We start from the raw sequence: 12,874 nt of genomic DNA, 5'->3' as shown, positions 1-12,874 counted from the left end.
TATTTTAAATATGCATCACAAATTTCAGAAGGAAAAGGAAAAGGTAATCAAGAATCAGGGAGATATTAATGAGATATAATAGAAAATATCAAATATTTTTGAAGACCTTACTGCAAAGGAACAGGTGGTACTACGAGGATAGAAAATATAGAAAAAGTACTATTGTGAATACAAGGCATTTGGCGGTGGTGAAACATGGAATGTTCTAGAGTTAGAGACAAGTAGGAGCTGGAACTATTCCAATGTAAAAGATAACTGCTATTTTGGTGCTAGACTTTTATACTCTTGACACAGGTTGGTAGTTTTGGACCCCAAATAATAATGAATTATAGGAAATAACTATAGATCAAGAAAAATTTAGTTAACATATTTAACTATTTTGGGATCAAGTCAATATTTTAAACCTATACTATTTTATTTGGTTTATTATACTTCAATATAGCTGGAGGATAAAAAAAGAATATGGATGCACCAAACATCTTAACAGAAAGATATAATTTGACAAAATGAATATCAGAAGCAAATATATATGTGTGTATGTGTGTGTGTTTGTGTGTGTGTTAAACAAATGCCTATATTTTTAAGCATGCTTTGATTCCCTAAAGTGTAACATATCTAGGTATTTTCCAAGGTAAAATTGTTATAATTTGTTAAAAGATGGGATATTTCTAATAATAATGAAAATTTAAAAGAACAATGAGATAAAAAAAATTTCCAAGTCATCCTTGTATAGAGAATATATTTACAATAAATCTACACATTATTCACTTAGAAATATGCAAAAAATTTAAATAAAATATTAGAAGACAACTATGCAGCATTTTTAATTGAAAATATGAACAAGTAAAGTTTATCATATCAATGTGAGAATACATATACTAGAGGTAACATTTAAATAACTCAACACATCAATATATATAAAGAGAATAAATATGTAAAGATACTAAATATAGATTCAATATATGCTGTGTCTTTTATAATTAAAAAGAAACTTATTAAAGTAGGAGTAGGTGATATAATCATTAAATTATTAAATGTAACTGTCTCCACTTAAAAGAGAAACCTATGTGAAGCATCCTCAAAAACTTAGAAGAAAAAATAAATTTCTATGTGTATGACTATTTATTATTATAGAATTTTATCAAAAAAACAGAAAATTAAATATTGATACATTGATAAAATGGAAAATATAATATCACTTCTATTTATGTATTATTTTTGTAAAATAAAAAAGTGGAAAGAACTTCAAACAAATGAGTTTAGCAATTAGTAAGCTTCAAATAAAAAAACAATATTTAATATATTACATAGACAAAAACATCAGATTGTCACAACAACAGTAAAAATAACAAGTCAGCTACATTTAAAAATTTTCAAAAATAGATAAATTTATAAATAAATATAACTTTAAACTATCCTAAAAGATACAATGAAGATTTAAATATATGGACTATGCTATAGTATCGATTCAAAAGAGGAATCATGAAAATAGAAGGAATTCCATTATCCTTTAAGGTAATTACTTTCTAATTGGCAGATAACCTTGTGTGTATCCCTTTAAGTTAATTTTTCAATTTAACATGATCTTAATAGAATTTATAATGGGACATGTGTATGTTTGTTTCAAATTAAGCGACATTATTCTAAATTTATGTGGACAATTTACCAAAGAAAATATTAAGTAATACTATAATAAAGGAAATGAATATAGACTCACCATTACCAGATATTGAATTATAAAGTAATGCCTTCTGAACTTAAAATGATATGATATAAAGTAAAGAGTTAAAATTGCACTGTCACAGATTAAAACAAAAAAACAAAGAAAAAAAAACAAGCATAGACCTAAATACATGAGAGCTTTTAGAAGATATGTGTGGTGATTCTCAAAGGCTAGAAACAATAAATAATACTGATAAAATCAATTAGCCACCTGGAATCTAAAATACAGAAGTAATATTTATTCATTTTTTTGCATAGGCTTCTAGGACACATTTTAAATGGATTACATATTTAAATATGAACAATAAAATTCTAAAGGCTTTTTAAAACATGGAATAATTCCTTTATGTCATGCATACTTCAGATTATCACCTTGTACATTTTAAACCTATACTATTTTATTTATTTTTTTATACTTCAATCTAGCTGGAGGAGAAAAAAAAAGAATATGGTAGGGATGTTTATTTACTTATTGTGGTACTGAGGACTGAATCCAAGGATGCTCTACCATGGAACCACATACTTATACCTTTTTGTAAATTTTAAGACAAGGTCCCATCAAATTGCTAAGGGTCTTGCTAACTTGCCAAGGCTGACCTGGAATTTATGATGCTCCTGCCTCAGCCTCCAGAGACACTGGTGTGGAAGGCATGTGCCACCACACCTGGTAAATTTGGTGAGATTTTTGAAAAAAGTGCCAGGTAAAGAGTGGACCTCATTTAGAAACAACCTTCACAAATGACTCGTTCTCACATTTCCACACTTGATCTCCAGAGTTCTACTATATTCAATACATTATGAATATTGCTATTTCATTGTTTATATCAGTTTATGGTTCCAGCAACTTTTGTCTCAGGTAAGTAGATTTTGTATGCTGTGTTTCTCTGGGTACACCTTTTTCTTCAAGCTTTGGGGGTAATTTGTTCCCTGAACTCTGTTCTTTAATAGGTTAAAAATTATTGAATTTACATTTGTCCAGCTTTTTTATTCTTTAAAGACAGGGAAACAACGTTTAAACTGCTGATGCATTAGAGATTAACCCTGTAGTCCTCTGATGAGGTTTTAATTATAAATATTATACTTTATAATTATGCATTCTCTTTTTTTAAATATATTTTCTATTTATCAGTTAGTATTTTTTATTTTTCATTTCATTCTGATGGATATTTTGTTTACATAAAATATTCCATGTCCAAATGACCTGTATTGTTAATATTTACCCTGATTCTGCATGTGTCAAGTTTTTTTGAATTATATTCGAAATATTGGAGTATCAGGTTTTACAGGATAAAGATTTTGCTAAACTCCTTCCATAAAAATGATGATTTTTTTCTCAGTAATAAATTAACTTGATAAGATACAAATTAGGAAATCATTTGGGGTTGAAGGACTGTTCAAATCTCAGGTCAGTACTTTGAGCCTTATCTTGGCAGTATCAATTATATAAATGGTTGGTTCATTGTTTAGCTAGTCACTTCGCAAGTTTTTAAGCAGATAATTCTAGTTCCCTCCTTTTGGATGCTCCGCTTAGCTTATTGCTCCCAAGGCAATCTTTGCTCAGTCACCTGATTGGTGAAGCCAGAATCATTGGCAGGATTTTCAATGGAGGAAGTTCAGTCAACAATTACCACACTGTCTCACCCCATTTCTTTAAGCCAATGCCTCCATATTCTTCCAAGTTACAACTGCTTTGATGGACTACCTGCCTACAATCTGCCTTTGATCATTTTATGAAAACTTCAGGCAATATTTTTTTTATTTTAATTTATGTTGTTTATTTTGTCTAGAAATTCCAATCATTCTCCTAAAGATTTGAACCTTAGGAGTTTTCTTCAACTTACTGATTGTTGTGCTCTCTGACAATGTAACATTTCTTACTTCATTTTCTTGATGAGTTGTGATTGTGATTTTGTCCTGAATTATCATGATGACTATGAGTTTTAGCACTTCAGCTGAAAGAAAAATATAAATAACTTATCTTGAAAAAAGTTTGTAACGACAATAGTAAAATTTTCCATAGCAGCTTGGAAACATCATTATAGTTCAGCCATTGTTCTTACATTGTGGGGGGATTAGTTTACATGCTGCTATTATCACCATCTTTGTCTTCATAAATATATCATATCCTTTTCTTGGATGTCAGATATGCTATGTTTGTTGAAAACTGATGTGTTTCCTGCTTCATCGTTCTGAGACAAGTGAAGTGAGCATAACACAGAAGAGTTAATTAGTTTGGAATTATTTAATCAAGATGAGGTAGAAATAAGGCCACATCTGAAAAAATGTGTCCTAAATTACTTCTATATTAGTTAAAGGGCATGTATATTTTACAAAAGAAAAGTTTTCATGGGCTGGAGAATTATAAGATACTTAAGAACTGACATCATTTGGTGCTAGGTTTGGTTGGAGGGAAAGAAAAAAGCTTCTGAATTAATTTTTGAAAATAAATAATGACTACCATTCTTTAAATTATAACAAATCTATGCATGCTATAAAAATATGAATATGCAGAATATAAAACTACATTAGTTTCATATTTTGAATTATTATCAATCTGAGTCCTTTATGTAACTCTAATACTTTTTTTTATTGGTTTTTCACAACATTACAAAGCTCTTGACATATCATATTTCATACATTAGATTGAAGTGGGTTATGAACTCCCAATTTTTACCCCAAATGCAAATTGCAGAATCACGTCGGTTACACATCCACAATTTTACATAATGCCCTATTAGTAACTGTTGTATTCTGCTACCTTTCCTATCCCCTACCATCCCCCCTCCCCTCCCCTCACATCTTCTCTCTCTACCCCATCTACTGTAATTCATTTCTCTCCTTGTTTATTTTCCCATTCCCCTCACAACCTCTTATATGTAATTTGTATAACAATGAGGGTCTCCCTTCATTTCCATGCAATTTCCCTTTTCTCTCCCTTTCCCTCCCATCTCATGACTCTGTTTAATGTTAATCTTTTCTTCCTGCTCTTCCTCCCTGCTCTGTTCATAGTTGCTCTCATTATATCAAAGAAGACATTTGGTATTTGTTTTTTAGGGATTAGCTAGCTTCACTAAGCATAATCTGCTCTAGTGCCATCCATTTCCCTGCAAATTCCATGATTTTGTCATTTTTTAATGCTGTGTGATACTCCATGGTGTATAAATGCCACATTTTTTTTTTATCCATTCATCTATTGAAGGGCATCTGGGTTGGTTCCACAGTCTAGCTATTGTGAATTGTGCTGCTATGAACATCGATGTGGCGATGTGGCAGTATCCCTGTAGTATGCTCTTTTAAGGTCTTCAAGGAATAGTCCGAGAAGGGGAATAGCTGGGTCAAATGGTGGTTCCATTCCCAGCTTTCCCAGGAATCTCCATACTGCTTTCCAAATTGGCCGCACCAATTTGCAGTACCACCAGCAATGTACAAATGTACCCTTTTCTCCACATCCTCGCCAGTACTTGTTGTTGTTTGACTTCATAGTGGCTGCCAATCTTACTGGAGTGAGATGGTATCTTAGGGTGGTTTTGATTTGCATTTCTATGACTGCTACAGATGGTGAACATTTTTTCATGTACTTGTTGATTGATTGTATATCCTCCTCTGAGAAGTGTCTGTTCAGGTCCTTGGCCCATTTGTTGATTGGGTTATTTGTTATCTTATTGTCTAATTTTTTGAGTTCTTTGTATACTCTGGATAACTCTAATACTAATTTTAATATTATTTAAAAAATCAATCTAAAAATTCATAGAGGCTATTTTTGCACCAAAATATTAGAAATACATACATTCAGAGCATTTGTGCTTTGACTGTAAACAACAAAAAATAGTTAAAATCTAATTTATTGAACATTTTATAACTGTTTCTATTGCAGTTACAAGGAACGAATGTCATTCACTCAAGAAGACAATGCTTACTGAAATTTCATTTCTATATATTTAGAGAAATAATTGGTAGATATATAAAAACAAATCACTGAATTAAATAACATGTGGGAACATAAAAATAATATTATGTCTATATATGATCAATAATTACCAAGCATGACTTGGTTCTATTTTTAAAGTGCAAACATTTGTATCTGCATATATAAACATATATAAACATATATAAAACATATATATGTGTATATATATATATATATATATATATATACACATATATATATCTCCTGACTTTCAACAAATATATATTGTCCTTAAGAGTAGAAGAAGCAATTAAAGAATATTCTCATCAGTTGGTTATTCATATGTCCTACACTGTTTTAATTTATATTTCAAAGCTATACAAATAGCAAAAGCTGTTCAGGAGTAGATCAACAAATCCTTAAAATGTATAATGCACCAAAAAAAAAGCATATTAGTCATGGTTGACAAGTTTAAATGAGAAAAAAATAACACAAACTGATTATTTAAGTAAGCAGAGCTGCTGTTTCTACTGTAACAAACTGGTTTGTGTTCACAGTTTGATTGTGCACCCATTGCTATGTTACACAACTCTTCAACTTGCTATTTGGAAACATGTTAACTCCACCCTAGAGCAAAAATTCAGCTCTTCTTTTTCTTTCATTGTCATAACAAGATAAAACATAAGTTCTACCTTTTAACAAATCGTATGTGTATGGTGGAATTTCGTTAACTGTCAGGACAATATTTTTCAGCAGAGCACTCTAACTTGTTCATCTTGCATGACTAAAATTTTTTAGAGTTGAAAAGCAGGTCCCCATTTCTTCCTAGTTCAGCCTTTAGAAAACACCTTTCCAATTTTTGTTCAATGAATCTGACTTCTCTGGATACCTTAGATAAGTGGAATCAAGCAATATTGTCCTTCCTTCGCTGGTATGTATACTCTAATTAGCATTATGCCCTCAAGGTTCATTCATGTTATAGCGTATGACAGTACTTCCTTTATTTATGGCTAAATAATGGTATATGATGTCTTCTTTCTTTTACATAAAGCTAGTTCATGGATAACACTGTTTCTGAAGTAGGAGAAGGTTTTACACAGAAAAAAATGTTCAAAAAGTGCATAACATTTTAAACTGATAATAGTATTACTTCTATATTGCTGGTAATAAGTTACCATCACATTTATCTTCACACTTTAGCTTATAAAATTTTATTTCAAGATATTTGTAGAAAATATTTCAAAACTGATTTATACATATTTATATAAATAAATACCATTTTGTGAACTCTTAAAATGTGATTTACACACATATATCCACACATATATTTTAAATTTGCAGATAAAATTAAGATTCTGAAAGGAATTGACAATATTCTTTACTTTTTCTTATTGTTAGTTTGTAATTATTGCATTGAATAGAATTTTGTGATTTGTTAAGGAATTTGTGAATATTATTTGATTCAAATACAGCCAAATGAAATATTTTTTTCCCTTTTGGTCATAATTTGGTCAAAACCAATTATCTCAAAATTGAATGTGCACTAAATATTTTAAAATTTATTGAATTTTTCACAGTATCTCAGCCAAAAATTTAATGTTATAATTTTAATTAATCAGATATAATTTCTTGTCAAGAATCCTTTAATACTGAGTTACTAAATTCCTAGGAACCCTTAAGTTTTCAGCAGTTTCTGATAAAGATCATTTTCACAAAGTGAAGGACAGTGAATTGTTTCTGTTGCCATCTATACAAGCAGTGGGCTGCATCTGATAAAAGTTAGTAGTCCTATTTCTGTGAGCTCCTTGCAGCTTGTTCTCAGTATCAGATACTTATAGTGCTGACATTTCAAAAGCACAGATGGTGCAGAGGAAGTCCTCAGACGTCACCAGAGGGCGGTTTTCAAATTTTTGTCACTTGTTTAGGGAGATACAACTTGAGAGAGACAAAACTTTTTTCACTAAGCTTCCATTTGAAACTCAAAATTAGTTACCTTTCAAATCACTTAAGTCACAAAGATTTCAACTGAATTAGTACACTAGTAAGTGACAATATGTATTTTCCATGATCGGAGAAAATACTGGACTTTTCAATCTTTTGGAAGTTATTTTCTCTAGGAAGATCTGTATGTGCTTCCATGTGCTGATAGTGTTGTAGCTCACTAACATGAGTTTGGACTACAAAAATATTTTGTATGTTATGATACTAAAATTTTATCATGTTTCATTATAATTATTAGGTTATAGTTGTCTCAGAGTTAAGAATATCAAATTTGGTGTTTTCATTTTTTGTTTTCAGCTAGTCAGCCATTTTTCCTAGTTTAGTTTTGATCATGTCAATAATACCCATAAATGTTCATTGAAAGTTAGAATAAATATCTGTTCAGTTTTATATTAATATTATTGTATGGGAGGAAGAAGGACAAAATCTGACTTTTTAAGGAGCTGTAATTAAGAATACAAAAAGCAAAATAACAATTGAAATGTTTTTGCTTCTATAATCTAATTTTTTTAATATTTATTTTTTAGGTGGACACAATATCATCTTTATTTTATTTATTTATTTTATGTGGTGCTGAGGATTGAACCCAGGGCCTTGCACCTGCTAGGCAAGTGCTCTACCACTGAGCCACAACCTCAGCCCTATAATCATTTTTTTTAAGTACATGTAAATTTGCTTTGCATTAGAAAAACATGTACAGAAATAATAGAATATATTTTATAAATAATAAAAAATATTTGTATCATCTCCTAACACAGTTGTACATATAGTTGTTTTTATTTTTAAAAAGTTAAACACATGTTTAATAAATGCTCATTTATAAATGAAGACTTTTGCTAAAGGTGAAGAAAATAGAGATACACAATTGGCTGTTTCAAGCTTGGAATCATATAGCTATGAAATTTTCATGATAGTGTTTATTTTACCACATATTTGAATATGATTTTCCATATATCATTAAGATTCATATACTTGAAAAAGTATATATTTTATAAAATGTAACAATTTATCCACTAAGTAACTTCAAATATAAATATAGTTTTAGTAAAAAAAAAAGCCTCTCACATTTCTAAAACTAATTTTAAAATTAATGTATTTTCTACTTTATATACTGGTCTTAAAACCATGTGCAAATTGTTCTGAGAATTATTTCTATATTGAAAAACCATGCTCAAGTCTCTAAACATATATAAGTACTCAATTATTTAAAAGTTTACCCTTTAAGAAAATGTTTTTGAAATGATGAATGCATCACATCCACAACTGAAAACCTATGTTAAAGGACACGGAAGAATGCAACCATTATGAGAAATTCAACCTTTCAGTGATAATCATGTTTGACATTTTGAAGAGCTTATGTCCAGATCTCACTAAATGCATATACTTACATAACACACTTTTGGTTATATTTCTGTAATAGAGAGAATATTATATGTGTTTATATGCGTATATATAATATTTATATATGCACAAAATAATTATGAAGAGTATATAATCATATTAGATTACTTAATTACTGAGGAAATGGTGTGTTTATATGATCATTTTAATAGCAAGTGCTCCCTTATATGATATGTCTTCACAATTTCACTATTATAATCAAAGATTTTTAAAAATTCTTTTTAGATAAACAATTTTTCACTTTTGCAACCATATCTGAAGGGCAAATTCATAGGCAAATAATTGGTGGATCAAGAGAAATGGACATTTTATATTTGATTATACTTAAGCCTAACGTCCAAAAATATTGCATAAAACTATGTTCTAACAACAGTAATGAGATGCTGCTGAATATGTATTTCCTTTCCAAAAGCAAACTACCTTAATTTACATAAAGCTTTCTTCTGTCCTTTAGTTAATTTTTATTATAACTTTTAATGTATCTTATTTTATTCTAACATGAAGTTGATTTTTTTGCCTACTTTAAATTTGATTTTCTATTTGTTTATTTTTGATGTAGAAAATCTGTTTTGCATCTATTTTTATCATTTGCCATGTATGACCATCTCCTTTTCTTTTCTCTTTTTACTTTCTTTTTTTCTTGTTAAAATTTAATTTAATTTTTATATTTTTATTTTTTTGCAGTATTGTGACTTGAACCCAGGGCATTTTGCATGCTAGGCAAAGGCTCTATCACTGAGCTGCATCCACAACAATATTTTATTTTTTAAGCCTGTTATTTCATTTATGTAATCTAATTTGTAAACAATCATAATTCTCTTTTTTCCTGTTTTCCATTATATATGCTTAATTGAATCTCTATTTATTTTCATTGGCTAGAACTTTAAGAATAATATTGAAATACCAAATACTCATTTACTGACTTTATAATCCATTTTTATAAAAAACTACAACATTTTTTACAAACCTTACAAGAAAAAATACTTTATTTTAAAAAAAAATTATGTAACTTGCCCCAAAACAGTCAAATTCTCATTTAATTTTTACAACTCATAGGTCAGAAATTTAATGAAAAATTGGATACTACAATATAGTATGGTCAACAGGCCATTATTGTTCAATAAAACCAAACAGAGGCACTAAAATTAATTTAATTGTGCTGTTGCACATAAAAGAGAAAATATTGTTACTGCTTGTTATGGTATGGATTTGGAATATCCCCCCAAAAAAACTTAAGTGTTGAACAACACTACAATGTTCAGAGGTGAAACTATTAGATATGAAGACTCTGACTTAATTGGTGGACTATTCCATTTGATGGATTAATAATTTGAATATATTACTTGGTGGTCACTGTAGAGGGAGGGGCATATAACTAGAAGTCACTCTGGTTTGCCTTAGGAAAACTGTGTCTCTGGACCCTTCCTTTCTCTCTTCTCTTTCTGATTGCCATCTGTCATAGATGAACAGCTTTCCTCCACCAGGCCCTACCATCATTACGTTCTGCTTCAACTTGGTGAGAGCAATGGAGTCAGCGGATTCAGTCCTCTGAAACTGTGAATCCAAAATAGGCTTCTCCTCTTCTGAGTTGTGCCTGTCAGATATTTTGGTCACAGTGATGCAAATCTGACTAACATTAGAAGAACTTCTCCTCATATTAGCTACCATAAGAGCATATTGAACATCAGGAACTAATTTGAATTTTACTTCCATATTATAATTAGAAGAGTTATCCCAATTTTCTTTAAAAATATTTCTATGCTTATTATCTAGGTACAATATATTGAAATGTATTTAATTTTCTAGGTTTCAGTCAAAATATTAATAAAAGCTGAAAATACATAAACATATATTCAAATGAAATAGTGTATGATTGTGAATGGCACAGGCAAGAAGTTCAGACAAGCAGTTGTCAATAAATCTCTAGAAATCCTGTTCTCCCTTGGCTTAAAAAGGTTAATAAACTCAGATGTAAAAGTACTAGAAAGGACAACCTAAGTAATTATTTTTTGAAATTTACTTCAATCCCGGGTAATGGTCTAGAAAATATAATAAAGTAATTGATTTTTTAGAAGAAGGAGCCGATGAGTTGAATGAAAAGTTTTCAGCACAAGTTTCAGACATGCAGTTGCAAACTAATGTAATAAATCATTTTTAATAGAGTAATTGATAAGGTCGACAAGGACAATGTGCCATGCGTAATATGACAAAGTTAAACTCAAACTATACTGGCTTTTGTGTTACTTGTTTCTTTCAATAGACATACATTATGAGGACAATTCAAAATGACTTCTATGACATAAATTATAGGAAATTGTCTTAATTTTAAAAAATACACTCTTTCCATCATGTTTCATTTAATAAACGCTTTTCCTTTACATATTTTCGTGTTTTTTGTTTGTTTGTTTGTTTGTTTATTAGCTTTTTGGGTGTCTAAAATCCTGGTATATGTGTATCAAAATAACCTTACTGACAGTTACTCTTATCATTTATATAATTTTGCAAAATACCAGGTGTTGAGTTTCTCATTGTCACATTACAGAGAAAATAGTCCTTTGTGTTTTTCTTCCATCTATATAATGGAGCTGAATAGTTCCTATAGCCTAGTGATATCACAGCTATAATAATGTCATAGGACATGCATTACTCACGTTTGTGGTGATGCTTGTGGAAACACCTCTGCGGCCTTGCCAGTTGTACAAAAGCATCACACATGCAATGATGTACAACATATAATACTTGATAATGTTACTGGTTTAAGTATTCATCATACTATTTTTCATCATTGTTTTAGAGTGTACTGATACTAATAAAGATTTTACTGTACGACAGTATATGCTCATACATCTGATGCTTATGCATCTCTTGATTACATCATTTTCTCTTGTGCTTACTTTTATCTCTTGTTGTTTTGATCATTTTGACCTTTGGAGCCACAGGCTATACCAAATACAGACATATAACTTAGGTATGTAACAGACCATACCATCTAAGTTAGTTTAGGTATGTTCTATAACGTTTACGTAGTGACAACAGTGCTCAACAATTTATTTCTCAGAATTATATCCTCATTGTTTAGTGACTAGTAGCTGTAAATAAGCAAACATAATATAATTTCAGAAAGTAATAGGAAGTGATTAAATACAAAAGTGATATGGGGGAAAGAGCCAGGGAAGAGAGTGTGGTTATTATTTTATTTATTTATTTATTTTTCTTAATTTGGTCTTAAAGTGTCTCTCTAGAAGGAAAGTGTGAACTCTAGTTTTGCCCTGGTGGGGCTTTAGAAATTTGGTTCTGGCTTTTTACAATGTGAACTTTCATGGAATACTTCTTTATTCTTGTGAACAGGCAAATGCCTAAATGTGTGAACTGTGACCAAGTGTCCTCTTACTGGAAATTTTTTTATACTGGTAGATGTCCTCAGGCCTCTTATCTGAATTTTGACCTCAGCATATTATTTCTTCCAATGTGGCCAGTTTTTACAGACCTAAGAGAGAAAACAGTTAGGTTCCGGTGCACTAGTCAGGGCACACAGGAGAGACAGTTCAATAAAACAAAACAATATCTGAAGTAGGTTTTTACTTAAAGGTCCCAGAAAGAATAGGAAACCACACCTTGGACACCAAACCTTGCAGATCCAATGGGAAAAAGAGGACACATTTGAACACATACATTGATTTAATCAGTGGCTGGGAGTAAGAAACGGTATGCAAGTGATTATAGGCCAAGAGACACATGAAGATACCTAAGCAGATTTCCTGTGAAAAGTTGTAATTGGTGTATATAGAACAAGCAAGAATGGGCCCATGGATTCACAGTGTGATTGGGTCATTATGGCATCTC

The sequence above is a fragment of the Ictidomys tridecemlineatus genome, chromosome 6, assembly GCF_052094955.1.
Source record: "Ictidomys tridecemlineatus isolate mIctTri1 chromosome 6, mIctTri1.hap1, whole genome shotgun sequence".
In the NCBI taxonomy this organism is placed as follows: Eukaryota; Metazoa; Chordata; class Mammalia; order Rodentia; family Sciuridae; genus Ictidomys; species Ictidomys tridecemlineatus.
This window is presented reverse-complemented; position numbering follows the sequence as displayed.